This window comes from Tribolium castaneum, chromosome 9 (assembly GCF_031307605.1).
Source record: "Tribolium castaneum strain GA2 chromosome 9, icTriCast1.1, whole genome shotgun sequence".
In the NCBI taxonomy this organism is placed as follows: Eukaryota; Metazoa; Arthropoda; class Insecta; order Coleoptera; family Tenebrionidae; genus Tribolium; species Tribolium castaneum.
This window is the reverse complement of record NC_087402.1, coordinates 15,332,712-15,347,596: the sequence shown is the minus strand read 5'-3', so window position 1 is coordinate 15,347,596 and position 14,885 is coordinate 15,332,712.

Sequence of the window (14,885 nt, the reverse complement as noted above, 5' to 3'; positions counted from 1 at the left end):
TTGCCTAAAAACACAGATCACAGATGATCTCTTGCATAGAAATGAGAAAACGCTCATATAACACACAAAATAAGCATCATTTTTGCTTAGAAAAACTAAGCTTTAATTTAGAAAGAAATTCATTAATATAAGTATTATTATCATTATTATTATTATTATTATTATTATTATTATTATTATTATTATTACTATTACTATTATTATTATTATTATTATTATTATTATTATTATTATTATTATTATTATTAACTTTTGTATAGTAAATGTTTTTATACCAGTTTTAAAATGAGTTATTAATTTTAGACAATTTCTTGCCTAAAAATACAGATCACAGATGATTTCTTGCATAGAAATGAGAAAGCGCTCATAAACACACAAAATAAGCTTCATTTTTGCTTAGAAAACTAAGCTTACTTTTATTTCTATTATTTTTATTATTATTATTATTATTATTATTATTATTATTATTATTATTATTATTATTATTATTATTATTGTTATTATTATTATTATTATTATTATTATTATTGTTATTATTATTATTATTATTAAAAACTTATATTAAACAGACAGAAAACGTCGTATTCTGACACAAAAAAACGAATTACGTTATAGACTTGACGAGAACGGCGTATCTCGTCTAGGGTCAAAAATTATCAGTTTGGATTAAAACAAATTATTTTTGTTGACTCTCAGTCTGAATTGTTCATCAGTTCAAACAAAAACGGCTTACTTTAGACGATCTTTTGCTTTGAACAAGAAAACTTACATCGAACAGACTAAAAACGTATTAATCTGGCATAAAAGAGCAATTTATGTATCACTTTGGATAATGGCAGCTAATCCTATTCGTTTCATTGCTTAAAATAGACAAAATTGTTAATAAATCTAACAAAAACGCTGTATTCTAGCACAAAATACTAATTACATTATAGTTTCGACGAGAATAGCTTATTTGGAATGATTCTATGCTTCCAAACGAGTAAATTTTTAATAAACAGATGCCAAACATCATGTTTTGTCCTATAAAGACATTTTATATTGCAGTTTGTATTAAAACAAAATATTTTCGTTGATTCTTTGTTAGAAGCAGCAAACCTAACATTAAAGAATCTGAAAACTTTGTATTCGGACACAAACCACCGAATTTTGTTTCAGTTTAGACAAAAACGGTTGATTTTCGATAATATTTTGCTTTGAACAAGAAAGCTTATATCAAACTGACTAAAAACGTCTTATTTTAGCACAAAACAAAAGATTTGCGTTATAGTCTTAAAGCTGATTCATGCCACAGTTTGGATAAAAACCAATTATATTTGTTAATTCATTGTTACAAACAAGAAACCTTACATCAAAGAAACTGAAAACCCCTTATTTAGGCACAGAAATTCGAATTACGTTTCAGTCTGGACAAAAACTGCTTATTTTAGACGATCCTTTGTTTTGAACACGAAAACTTACATTAAAAAGATTAAAAACGTCTTATTCTGGCTGAAAACTGCAAATTATATATTACTCTAGATAAAAGCAATTTATCCTGATTACTCCTTTACTTAGAATAGAGTAAACTTGTATAAAACTTAATGAAAACTTTAAATTTCGTCTCAAAGAAATAATTTACGTTATAGTTTTGACCAGCACTGTTTATTTCAAACGAAATTATGATTCGAAACTAATGAACTTTTATGGGGCAGATGCAAAACCACATATTACCATATAAAGCGTTGTTTTAAAGCAAAGTATTACCTTTTGCAACAAGAAATTTCACGTCAAAGAAACTGAAAACTTCGTATCCATACATAAATATCTAATTACGTATCAGTTTAGGCAAATACAGCTTATTTTAAACGATTCCTTGCTATAAACAAGAAAAATTTTATCAAGCATATTGAAAACGTCTTATTCTCGAAAATAAGAGCAAATTATGTATCAGTTTTAACAAAAGCGGATTACTCTGTTTGATTCTATGCTTAGAGTAGAGTAAACTACTATAAAACGTAATGAAAACTCTATATTCAAGCTCAAAAGAACAAATTACGTTATAGTTTTGACAAAAAAAATATTTCGGACGATTACATACTTCGAAGTAAGCAAACTTTAATTGAACATGTGCAAAAGCTAATACTTTGCTTTAAAATAATGATTTATGTGGTAATATGGTATTTTGCATCTGTCCTATAAAAGTTTACCCGTTTCGCTCCATTGAATCATTAGAAATAAATTATTTTGACACAACAACAACACAAATAATTTGTTTTTGTTTAAACTGTAACATAAGTCGCTTTTATAAAACGAACTAAGACGTTTGGCATCTGCTTAGTGAAAGTTTTCTCGTTTGGGGGCATAAAATCGTTTGAAATTAACAGTTCTGGTCAAAACTATTACGTAAATTATTTCTTTGTGTCACTTTAAAGATTAGCGTTATAGTCTTGACGAGAACTGTTAATTTCAAACGATTCTATGCTTTGAAACCAGTATACTTTCACTGAACAGAGGCAAAACGTCTGATTTCGCCTTTAAAAAACGATTTATGTCACAGTTTGGATTAAAACCAATGATTTTCGTTTATTCATTGTTACAAACAAGAAACCTTACATCAAAGAAACTGAAAACCTCTTATTCAGGCCCAGAAAATCAAATTACGTTTCAGTCTGGACACAAATTGCTTATTTTAGACGATTCTTTCTTTTGAACACGAAAACTTACATTAAAAAGATTAAAAACGTCTTATTCTGGCTCAAAACTGCAAATTATGTATTACTTTGGATAAAAGCAGTTTATCCTGATTACTCCTTTGCTTAGAATAGAGCAAACTTGTATAAAACTTAATGAAAACTTTAAATTTCGTCTCAAAGAAATAATTTACGTTATAGTTTTGACCAGAACTGTTAATTTCAAACGATTTTATGCCCCCAAACGAGAAAACTTTCACTAAACAGATGCCAAACGTCTTAGTTCGTTTTATAAAAACGACATGTTACAGTTTAAACAAAAAAATTATTTTCGTTGTTGTATCAAAATAATTTATTTCGAATGATTCAATGGAGCGAAACGAGTAAACTTTTATAGGACAGATGCAAAATACCATATTACCACATAAATCGTTATTTTAAAGCGAAGTATTAGCTTTTGCACTTGTTCAATTAAAGTTTGCTTACTTCGAAATATGTAGTCGTCCGAAATAATTTTCTTTTGTCAAAACTATAACGTAATTTGTTCTTTTGAGCTTGAATATAGAGTTTTCATTACGTTTTATAGTAGTTTACTCTACTCTAAGCATAGAATCAAACAGAGTAATCCGCTTTTGTTAAAACTGATACATAATTTGCTCTTATTTTCGAGAATAAGACATTTTCAATATGTTTGATAAAATTTTTCTTGTTTATAGCAAGGAATCGTTTAAAATAAGCTGTATTTGCCTAAACTGATACGTAATTCGATATTTGTGCATGGATACGATGTTTTCAGTTTCTTTGACGTGAAATTTCTTGTTGCAAAAGGTAATAATTTGCTTTAAAACAACGCTTTATATTGTAATATGTGGTTTTGCATCTGCCCCATAAAAGTTCATTAGTTTCGAATCATAAAATCGTTTGAAATAAACAGTGCTGGTCAAAACTATAACGTAAATTATTTCTTTGAGACGAAATTTAAAGTTTTTATTAAGTTTTATACAAGTTTACTCTATTCTAAGTAAAGGAGTAATCAGGATAAATTGCTTTTATCTAGAGTAATATATAATTTGCAGTTTTCAGCCAGAATAAGACGTTTTTAATCTTTTTAATGTAAGTTTTTGTATTCAAAACAAAGGATCGTCTAAAGTAAGCAGTTTTTGTTCAGACTGAAACGTAATTCGAATTTCTATGCCTGAATAAGGGGTTTTCAGTTACTTTGATGTAAGGTTTCATGTTTGTAACAATGAATTAACGAAAATAATTGGTTTTTATCCAAACTGTGGCATGAATCGTTTTTAAAAGGCGAAATAAGATGTTTTTCCTCTGTACAGTGAAAGTTTACTCGTTTCAAAGCATAGAACCGTTTGAAATTAACAGCTCTCGTTAAGACTATAACGCAAATCTTTTGTTTTGTGCTAAAATAAGACGTTTTTAGTCAGTTTGATATAAGTTTTCTTGTTCAAAGCAAAATATTGTCGAAAATCAACCGTTTTTGTCTAAACTGATACAAAATTCGGTGGTTTGTGTCCGAATACAAAGTTTTCAGATTCTTTAATGTTAGGTTTGCTGCTTCTAACAAAGAATCAACGAAAATATTGTTTTAATACAAACTGCAATATAAAATGTCTTTATAGGACAAAACATGATGTTTGGCATCTGTTTAATAAAAATTTACTCGTTTGGAAGCATAGAATCATTCCAAATAAGCTATTGTCGTCGAAACTATAATATAATTAGTATTTTGTGCTAGAATACAGCGTTTTTGTTAGATTTATTAACAATTTTGTCTATTTTAAGCAATAAAACGAATAGGATTAGCTGCCTTTATCCGAAGTGATACATAAATTGCTCTTTTATGCCAGATTAATACGTTTTTAATCTGTTCTATGTAAGTTTTCTTGTTCAAAGCAAAAGATCGTCTAAAATAAGCCGTTTTTGTTTGAACTGATAAACAATTCAGACTGAGACTCAACAAAAATAATTTGTTTTAATCCAAACTGATACTTTTTGACCCTATAAGAGTCCTATAAGAGTCCGAGATACGCCGATCTCGTCAAGTCTATAACGTAATTCGTTTTTTTGTGTCAGAATACGACGTTTTCTGTCTGTTTAATATAAGTTTTTAATAATAATAATAATAACAATAATAATAATAATAATAATAATAATAATAATAGTAATAATAATAATAATATTAATAATAATAATAATGAAAATAATAATAGTAATAAAAGTAAGCTTAGTTTTCTAAGCAAAAATGAAGCTTATTTTGTGTGTTATATGAGCGTTTTCTCATTTCTATGCAAGAAATCATCTGTGATCTGTGTTTTTAGGCAACAAATTGTCTAAAATTAATATCTCATTTTAAAACTGGTATAAAAACATTTACTATACAAAAGTTATAATCAGTTTTTAATAATAATAAAATTAATAATAATAATAATAATAATAATAATAATAATAATAATAATAATAATAGTAATAATAATAATAATAATAATAATAATAATAATAATAATAATAGTAATAGTCACATAAGTAATAATAATAATAATACTTTTAATAAGGAAAAATGGAGCTTATTTTGTGTGTTACATGAGCGTTTTCTCATTTCTATGCAAAAGATCGGGTGTGATCTGTGTTTTTAGGCAATCTAACCCATTTTATAGTTTTTAATATTTAACAAAAATTTGCTTTAAAATAAAATGTTTGAAAAACTGAAATTAAACTAAATTAATTGTGTCTAACACTTTAGTAGAGGAAAAAGGAGGAGACATAAAAGTCACTAAAGTCTTAGAGTTGTCTTTAGTCGTCATATTAATAACAATAACATTTATAATAACAATACTAGTAGTACTAAATTTGCTTATATGCAAGCGCTTACTTAAGGTAACAGTTTTTTTGTTTTTTGCTTATATCTCGAAAACAGTTACTCCTAACAATTTTTACTTTTTCACCAAAATTAAAGGTGATAAAATTTCCTACAAAATAGTTATTTGCATTTTTCATGTAGAACTAACCATAAGCGAGATATAAGTTTGAAAATAATTAATAATTAAAAAAAGTGTTTTAACAGAAAATGTCTTGTGATTTAAAATACACTTAATTTATTGGGTCCAATACTTTATTAGAAGAAAAAGGAGGTAACATAAAAGTCACTGAAGTCTTCAGAGTCGTTTTTAAATGCTGCATTTTTGTCTTCGTCTCAAACATTGAAAACTGAATTACATTTTTGTTCAGTAACAGTTACAGTTTTCTTATTGGTTTTTTGCTTATATCTCGAAAACAGTTACTCCTATCAAATTTTATCTTTCTTTCAAAATTAAAGCTGATAAAATTTCCAACAAAATAGTTATTTACATTTTTCTTGTAGGACCAAGAATAAACGAGTTATAGAGTTGGATATAAATAATATTTAACAAAAATTTGCTTTAAAATAAAATGCTTGAAAAACCGGAATTAAACTAAATTAATTGTGTCTAACACTTTAGTAGAGGAAAAAGAAGAAGACATAAAAGTCACTAAATGTTTCAGAGTCGTCTTTAGTCGTCATATTAATAACAATAACATTAATAATAATAATACTAATAGTACTAAATTTGCTTAGATGCAAACGCTTAATTAAGGTAACAGTTTTTTGGTTTCTTGCTTATATCTCGAAAACAGTTACTCCTATCAATTTTTATTTTTTTTTCAAAATTAAAGCTGATAAAATTTCCTACAAAATAGTTATTTGCATTTTTTTGTAGGACCAACCATAAGCGAGTTATAGAGTTGGATATAAATAATCTTTAACAAAATTTTGCTTTAAAATAAAATGTTTGAAAAACCGAAATTAAACTAAACTAAGACTAACACTTTAGTAGAGGTAAAAGGAGAAGACATAAAAGTCACCAAAGTCTTGAGAGTCGTTTTTAGTCGTCATATTAATAACAATAACATTAATAATAATAATACTAATATTACTAAATTTGCTTATATGCAAGCGCTTAATTAAGGTAACAGTTTCTTGCTTATATCTCAAAAACAGTTACTCCTATCAATTGTTATCTTTTTACTAAAATTAAAGCTGATAAAATTTCCTACAAAATACTTATTTGCATTTTTTATGTAGGACTAACCATAAGCGAGATATAAGTTTGAAAATAATTAATATTTAAAAAAAAGTAATAATAATAATAATAGTAATAGTCACATAAGTTATAATAATAATAATACTTTTAATAAGGAAAAATAGAGCTTATTTTGTGTGTTACATGAGCGTTTTCTCATTTCTATGCAAAAGATCGGGTGTGATCTGTGTTTTTAGGCAATCTAACCCATTTTATAGTTTTTAATATTTAACAAAAATTTGCTTTAAAATAAAATGTTTGAAAAACTGAAATTAAACTAAATTAATTGTGTCTAACACTTTAGTAGAGGAAAAAGGAGGAGACATAAAAGTCACTAAAGTCTTAGAGTTGTCTTTAGTCGTCATATTAATAACAATAACATTTATAATAACAATACTAGTAGTACTAAATTTGCTTAGATGCAAACGCTTAATTAAGGTAACAGTTTTTTGGTTTCTTGCTTATATCTCGAAAACAGTTACTCCTATCAATTTTTATCTTTTTTTCAAAATTAAAGCTGATAAAATTTCCTACAAAATAGTTATTTGCATTTTTTTGTAGGACCAACCATAAGCGAGTTATAGAGTTAGATATAAATAATCTTTAACAAAAATTTGCTTTAAAATAAAATGTTTGAAAAACCGAAATTAAACTAAACTAAGACTAACACTTTAGTAGAGGTAAAAGGAGAAGACATAAAAGTCACCAAAGTCTTGAGAGTCGTTTTTAGTCGTCATATTAATAACAATAACATTAATAATAATAATACTAATATTACTAAATTTGCTTATATGCAAGCGCTTAATTAAGGTAACAGTTTTTTGGATTCTTGCTTATATCTCGAAAACAGTTACTCCTATCAATTTTTAAATTTTTACTAAAATTAAAGCAAGCTGATAAAATTTTGTACAAAATAGTAATTTGCATTTTTCATGTAGGACTAACCATAAGCGAGATATAAGTTTGAAAATAATTAATATTAAAAAAAAAAAGTGCTTTAACAGAAAATGTCTTGTGATTTAAAATACACTTAATTTAATGGGTCCAATACTTTATTAGAAGAAAAAGAGGAGGCATAACAGTCACTAGAGTCTTCAGAGTCGTTTTTAAATGCTGCATTTTTGTCTTCGTCTCAAACATTGAAAACTGAATTACATTTTTGTTCAGTAACAGTTACAGTTTTCTTATTGGTTTTTTGCTTATATCTCGAAAACAGTTACTCCTATAAAAATAAAAATAAATAAAATGTTTGAAAAACCGAAATTAAACTAAATTAATTAAGACTAACACTTTAGTAGAGGAAAAAAGAGAAGACATAAAAGTCACCAAAGTCTTGAGAGTCGTTTTTAGTCGTCATATTAATAACAATAACATTAATAATAATAATACTAATATTACTAAATTTGCTTATATGCAAGCGGTTAATTAAGGTAACAGTTTCTTGCTTATATCTCAAAATCAGTTACTCCTATCAATTGTTATCTTTGAGACGAAGACAAAAATGCAGCATTTAAAAACGACTCTGAAGACTTCAGTGACTTTTATGTTACCTCCTTTTTCTTCTAATAAAGTATTGGACCCAATAAATTAAGTGTATTTTAAATCACAAGACATTTTCTGTTAAAACACTTTTTTTTAATTATTAATTATTTTCAAACTTATATCTCGCTTATGGTTAGTTCTACATGAAAAATGCAAATAACTATTTTGTAGGAAATTTTATCACCTTTAATTTTGGTGAAAAAGTAAAAATTGTTAGGAGTAACTGTTTTCGAGATATAAGCAAAAAACAAAAAAACTGTTACCTTAAGTAAGCGCTTGCATATAAGCAAATTTAGTACTACTAGTATTGTTATTATAAATGTTATTGTTATTAATATGACGACTAAAGACAACTCTAAGACTTTAGTGACTTTTATGTCTCCTCCTTTTTCCTCTACTAAAGTGTTAGACACAATTAATTTAGTTTAATTTCAGTTTTTCAAACATTTTATTTTAAAGCAAATTTTTGTTAAATATTAAAAACTATAAAATGGGTTAGATTGCCTAAAAACACAGATCACACATGATCTTTTGCATAGAAATGAGAAAACGCTCATGTAACACACAAAATAAGCTCCATTTTTCCTTATTAAAAGTATTATTATTATTATTACTTATGTTACTATTACTTTTATTATTATTATTATTATTATTATTATTATTATTATTATTATTATTATTATTATTACTATTATTTTTATTATTATTATTATTATTATTATTATTATTATTAATTTTATTATTATTAAAAACTGATTATAACTTTTGTATAGTAAATGTTTTTATGCCAGTTTTAAAATGAGTTATTAATTTTAGACAATTTGTTGCCTTAAAACACAGATCACAGATGATTTCTTGCATAGAAATGAGAAAACGCTCATATAACACACAAAATAAGCTTCATTTTTGCTTAGAAAACTAAGCTTACTTTTATTACTATTATTATTTTCATTATTATTATTATTAATATTATTATTATTATTACTATTATTATTATTATTATTATTATTATTATTATTATTGTTATTATTATTATTATTAAAAACTTATATTAAACAGACAGAAAACGTCGTATTCTGACACAAAAAAACGAATTACGTTATAGACTTGACGAGATCGGCGAATCTCGGACACTTATAGGACTCTTATAGGGCCAAAAAGTATCAGTTTGGATTAAAACAAATTATTTTTGTTGAGTCTCAGTCTGAATTGTTTATCAGTTCAAACAAAAACGGCTTATTTTAGACGATCATTTGCTTTGAACAAGAAAACTTACATCGAACAGATTAAAAACGTATTAATCTGGCATAAAAGAGCAATTTATGTATCACTTCGGATAAAGGCAGCTAATTCTATTCGTTTTATTGCTTAAAATAAACAAAATTGTTAATAAATCTAACAAAAACGCTGTATTCTAGCACAAAATACTAATTACATTATAGTTTCGACGAGAATAGCTTATTTGGAATGATTCTATGCATCCAAACGAGTAAATTTTTATTAAACAGATGCCAAACATCATGTTTTGTCCTATAAAGACATTTTATATTGCAGTTTGTATTAAAACAAAATATTTTCGTTGATTCTTTGTTAGAAGCAGCAAACCTAACATTAAAGAATCTGAAATAACTCGCTTATGGTTGGTCCTACAAGAAAAATGCAAATAACGATTTTGTAGGAAATTTTATCAGCTTTAATTTTGAAATAAAGATAAAAATTGATAGGAGTAACAGTTTTCGAGATATAAGCAAAAAACCAATAAGAAAACTGTAACTGTTACTGAACAAAAATGTAATTCAGTTTTTAATGTTTGAGACGAAGACGAAAATGCAGCATTTAAAATCGACTCTGAAGACTTCAGTGACTTTTATGTCACCTCCTTTTTCTTCTAATAAACTATTGGACCCAAAAAATTAAGTGTATTTTAAATCCTAAGACATTTTCTGTTAAAACACTTTTTTTTTAAATATTAATTATTTTCAAACTTATATCTCGCTTATGGTTAGTCCTACATGAAAAATGCAAATACGTATTTTGTAGGAAATTTTATCAGCTTTAATTTTAGTGAAAAGATAAAAATTGATAGGAGTAACTGTTTTCGAGATATAAGCAAGAAACCAAAAAACTGTTACCTTAATTAAGGGCTTACATATAAGCAAATTTAGTACTAAAAACCACTCTGAAGACTTTGGTGACTTTTATGTCACCTCCTTTTTCTTCTAATAAAGTATTGAACCCATTAAATTAAGTGTATTTTAAATCACAAGACATTTTCTGTTAAAGCACTTTTTCTTTAAATATTAATTATTTTCAAACTTATATCTCGCTTATGGTTAGTTCTACATAAAAAATGCTAATAGCTATTTTGTAGGAAATTTTATCAGCTTTAATTTTAGTAAAAAGATAAAAATTGATAGGAGTAACTGTTTTCGAGATATAAGCAAGAAACTGTTGCCTTAATTAAGCGCTTGCATATAAGCAAATTTAGTAATATTAGTATTATTATTATTAGTGTTATTGTTATTAATATGACGACTAAAAACGACTCTGAAACCTTTAGTGACTTTTATGTCTTTTTCTTTTTCCTCTACTAAAGTGTTAGACACAATTAATTTAGTTTAACTTCAGTATTTCAAACATTTTATTTTAAAGCAAATTTTTGTTAAATATTATTTATATCCATCTCTATAACTCGCTTATGCTTAGTCCTACAAGAAAAATGCAAATAACTATTTTGTAGGAAATTTTATCAGCTTTAATTTTAGTAAAAAGATAAAAATTGATAGGAGTAACTGTTTTCGAGATATAAGCAAAAAACCAAAAAACTGTTACCTTAATAAAGCGCTTGCATATAAGCAGATTTAGTACTATTAGTATTATTATTATTAATGTTATTGTTATTAATATGACGACTAAAAACGATTCTGAAGACTTTGGTAACTTTTATGTCTTTTTCTTTTTTCTCTACTAAAGTGTTAGACACAATTAATTTTGTTTAATTTCAGTATTTCAAACATTTAGTTTTTAAGCAAGTTTTTGTTAAATATTATTTATATCCAACTTTATAACTCGCTGATGGTTGGTCCTACAAGAAAAATGCAAATAACTATTTTGTAGGAAATTTTATCAGCTTTATTTTGAAAAAAAGATAAAAACTAATAGGAGTAATTGTTTTCGAGATATAAGCAAAAAACCAAAGTGAAAACTGTTACCGTTTCAGAACAAAAATGTAATTCAGTTTTCAATGTTTGAGACGAAGACGAAAATGCAGCATTTACAATCGACTCTGAAAACTTCAGTGACTTATATGTCACCCCCTTTTTCTTCTAATAAAGTATTGGACCTAATAAATTAAGTGTATTTTAAATCACAAGACATTTTCTGTTAAAGCACTTTTTTTTTAAATATTAATTATTTTCAAACTTATATCTCGCTTATGGTTAGTCCTACATGAAAAATGCAAATAACTATTTTGTAGGAAATTTTATCAACTTGAATTTTAGTAAAAAGATAAAAATTGATAGGAGTAACTGTTTTCGAGATATAAGCAAGAAACCAAAACACTGTTACCTTAATTAAGCGTTTGCATATAAGCAAATTTAGTTCTATTAGTATTATTATTATTAATGTTATTGTTATTAATATGACGATTAAAGACAACTTTGAAACCTTTAGTGACTTTTATGTCGTCTTCTTTTTTCTCTACTAAAGTGTTAGACACAATTAAATTAGTTTAATTTCAGTTTTTCAAACATTTTATTTTAAAGCAAATTTTTGTTAAATATTATTTATATCCAACTCTATAACTCGCTTATGGTTGGTCCTACAAGAAAAATGCAAATAACTATTTTGTAGGAAATTTTATCAGCTTTAATTTTGAAAAAAAGATAAAAATTGATAGAAGTAACTGTTTTCGAGATATAAGCAAAAAACCAATAAGAAAACTGTGACTGTTACTGAACAAAAATGACATAAAAGTCACTAAAGGTTTCAGAGTTGTCTTTAGTTGTCATATTAATAACAATAACATTAATAATAATAATACTAATAGTACTAAATTTGCTTATATGCAAACGCTTAATTAAGGTAACAGTGTTTTGGTTTCTTGCTTATATCTCGAAAACAGTTACTCCTATCAATTTTTATCTTTTTACTAAAATTAAAGCTGATAAAATTTCCTACAAAATAGTTATTTGCATTTTTCTTGTAGGACCAACCATAAGCGAGTTATAGAGTTGGATATAAATAATATTTAACAAAAATTTGCTTTAAAATAAAATGTTTGAAAAACTGAAATTAAACTAATTTAATTGTGTCTAACACTTTAGTAGAGGAAAAAGAAGAAGACAAGAAAGACAAAAATTTATAGGAGTAACTGTTTTCGAGATATAAGCAAGAAACCAAAAAACTGTTACCTTAATAAAGCGCTTGCATATAAGCAGATTTAGTACTATTAGTATTATTATTATTAATGTTATTGTTATTAATATGACGACTAAAAACGATTTTGAAGACTTTGGTGACTTTTATGTCTTTTTCTTTTTTCTCTACTAAAGTGTTAGACACAATTAATTTAGTTTAATTTCAGTATTTCAAACATTTTATTTTTAAGCAAGTTTTTGTTAAATATTATTTATATCCAACTTTATAACTCGCTTATGGTTGGTCCTACAAGAAAAATGCAAATAACTATTTTGTAGGAAATGTTATCAGCTTTAATTTTGAATGAAAGATAAAAATTGATAGGAGTAACTGTTTTCGAGATATAAGCAAAAAACCAAAGTAAAAACTGTTACCGTTTCAGAACAAAAATGTAATTCAGTATTCAATGTTTGAGACGAAGACGAAAATGCAGCATTTAAAATCGACTCTGAAGACTTCAGTGACTTATATGTCACTCCCTTTTTTTTCTAATAAAGTATTGGACCTAATAAATTAAGTGTATTTTAAATCACAAGACATTTTCTGTTAAAGCACTTCATTTTTAAATATTAATTATTTTCAATCTTATATCTCGCTTATGGTTAGTCCTACATAAAAAATGCAAATAACTATTTTGTAGGAAATTTTATCAGCTTGAATTTTAGTAAAAAGATAAAAATTGATAGGAGTAACTGTTTTCGAGATATGAGCAAGAAACCAAAACACTGTTACCTTAATTAAGCGTTTGCATATAAGCAAATTTAGTACTATTAGTATTATTATTATTAATGTTATTGTTATTAATATGACGATTAAAGACAACTTTGAAACCTTTAGTGACTTTTTTTCTTGCTTATTTCTCGAAAACAGTTACTCCTATCAATTTTTATCTTTTTACTAAAATTAAAGCTGATAAAATTTCCTACAAAATAGTTATTTGCATTTTTCTTGTAGGACCAACCATAAGCGAGTTATAGAGATGGATATAAATAATATTTAACAAAAATTTGCTTTAAAATAAAATGTTTGAAATACTGAAATTAAACTAAATTAATTGTGTCTAACACTTTAGTAGAGGAAAAAGAAAAAGACATAAAAGTCACTAAAGGTTTCAGAGTCGTTTTTAGTCGTCATATTAATAACAATAACATTAATAATAATAATACTAATAGTACTAAATTTGCTTATATGCAAACGCTTAATTAAGGTAACAGTGTTTTGGTTTCTTGCTTATATCTCGAAAACAGTTACTCCTATCAATTTTTATCTTTTTACTAAAATTAAAGCTGATAAAATTTCCTACAAAATAGTTATTTGCATTTTTTTGTAAGACCAACCATAAGCGAGTTATAGAGTTGGATATAAATAATCTTCAACAAAAATTTGCTTTAAAATAAAATGTTTGAAAAACCGAAATTAAACTAAATTAATTGAGTCTAACACTTTAGTATAGGAAAAAGGAGAAGACATAAAAGTCACCAAAGTCTTTAGAGTCTTTTTTAGTCGTCATTTTAATAACAATAACATTAATAATAATAATACTAATAGTACTAAATTTGCTTATATGCAAGCGCTTTATTAAGGTAACAGTTTTTTGGTTTTTTGCTTATATCTCGAAAACAGTTACTCCTATCAATTTTTATCTTTTTACTAAAATTAAAGCTGATAAAATTTCCTACAAAATAGTTATTTGCATTTTTTTTGTAGGACCAAGCATAAGCGAGTTATAGAGATGGATATAAATAATATTTAACAAAAATTTGTTTTAAAATAAAATGTTTGAAATACTGAAATTAAACTAAATTAATTGTGTCTAACACTTTAGTAGAGGAAAAAGAAAAAGACATAAAAGTCACTAAAGGTTTTAGAGTCGTCTTTAGTCGTCATATTAATAACAATAACATTAATAATAATAATACTAATAGTACTAAATTTGCTTATATGCAAGCGCTTAATTAAGGTAACAGTTTCTTGCTTATATCTCGAAAACAGTTACTCCTATCAATTTTTATCTTTTCACTAAAATTAAAGCTGATAAAATTTCCTACAAAATAGTTATTTGCATTTTTTATGTAGGACTAACCATAAGCGAGATATAAGTTTGTAAATAATTAATATTTAAAAAAAAATTGCT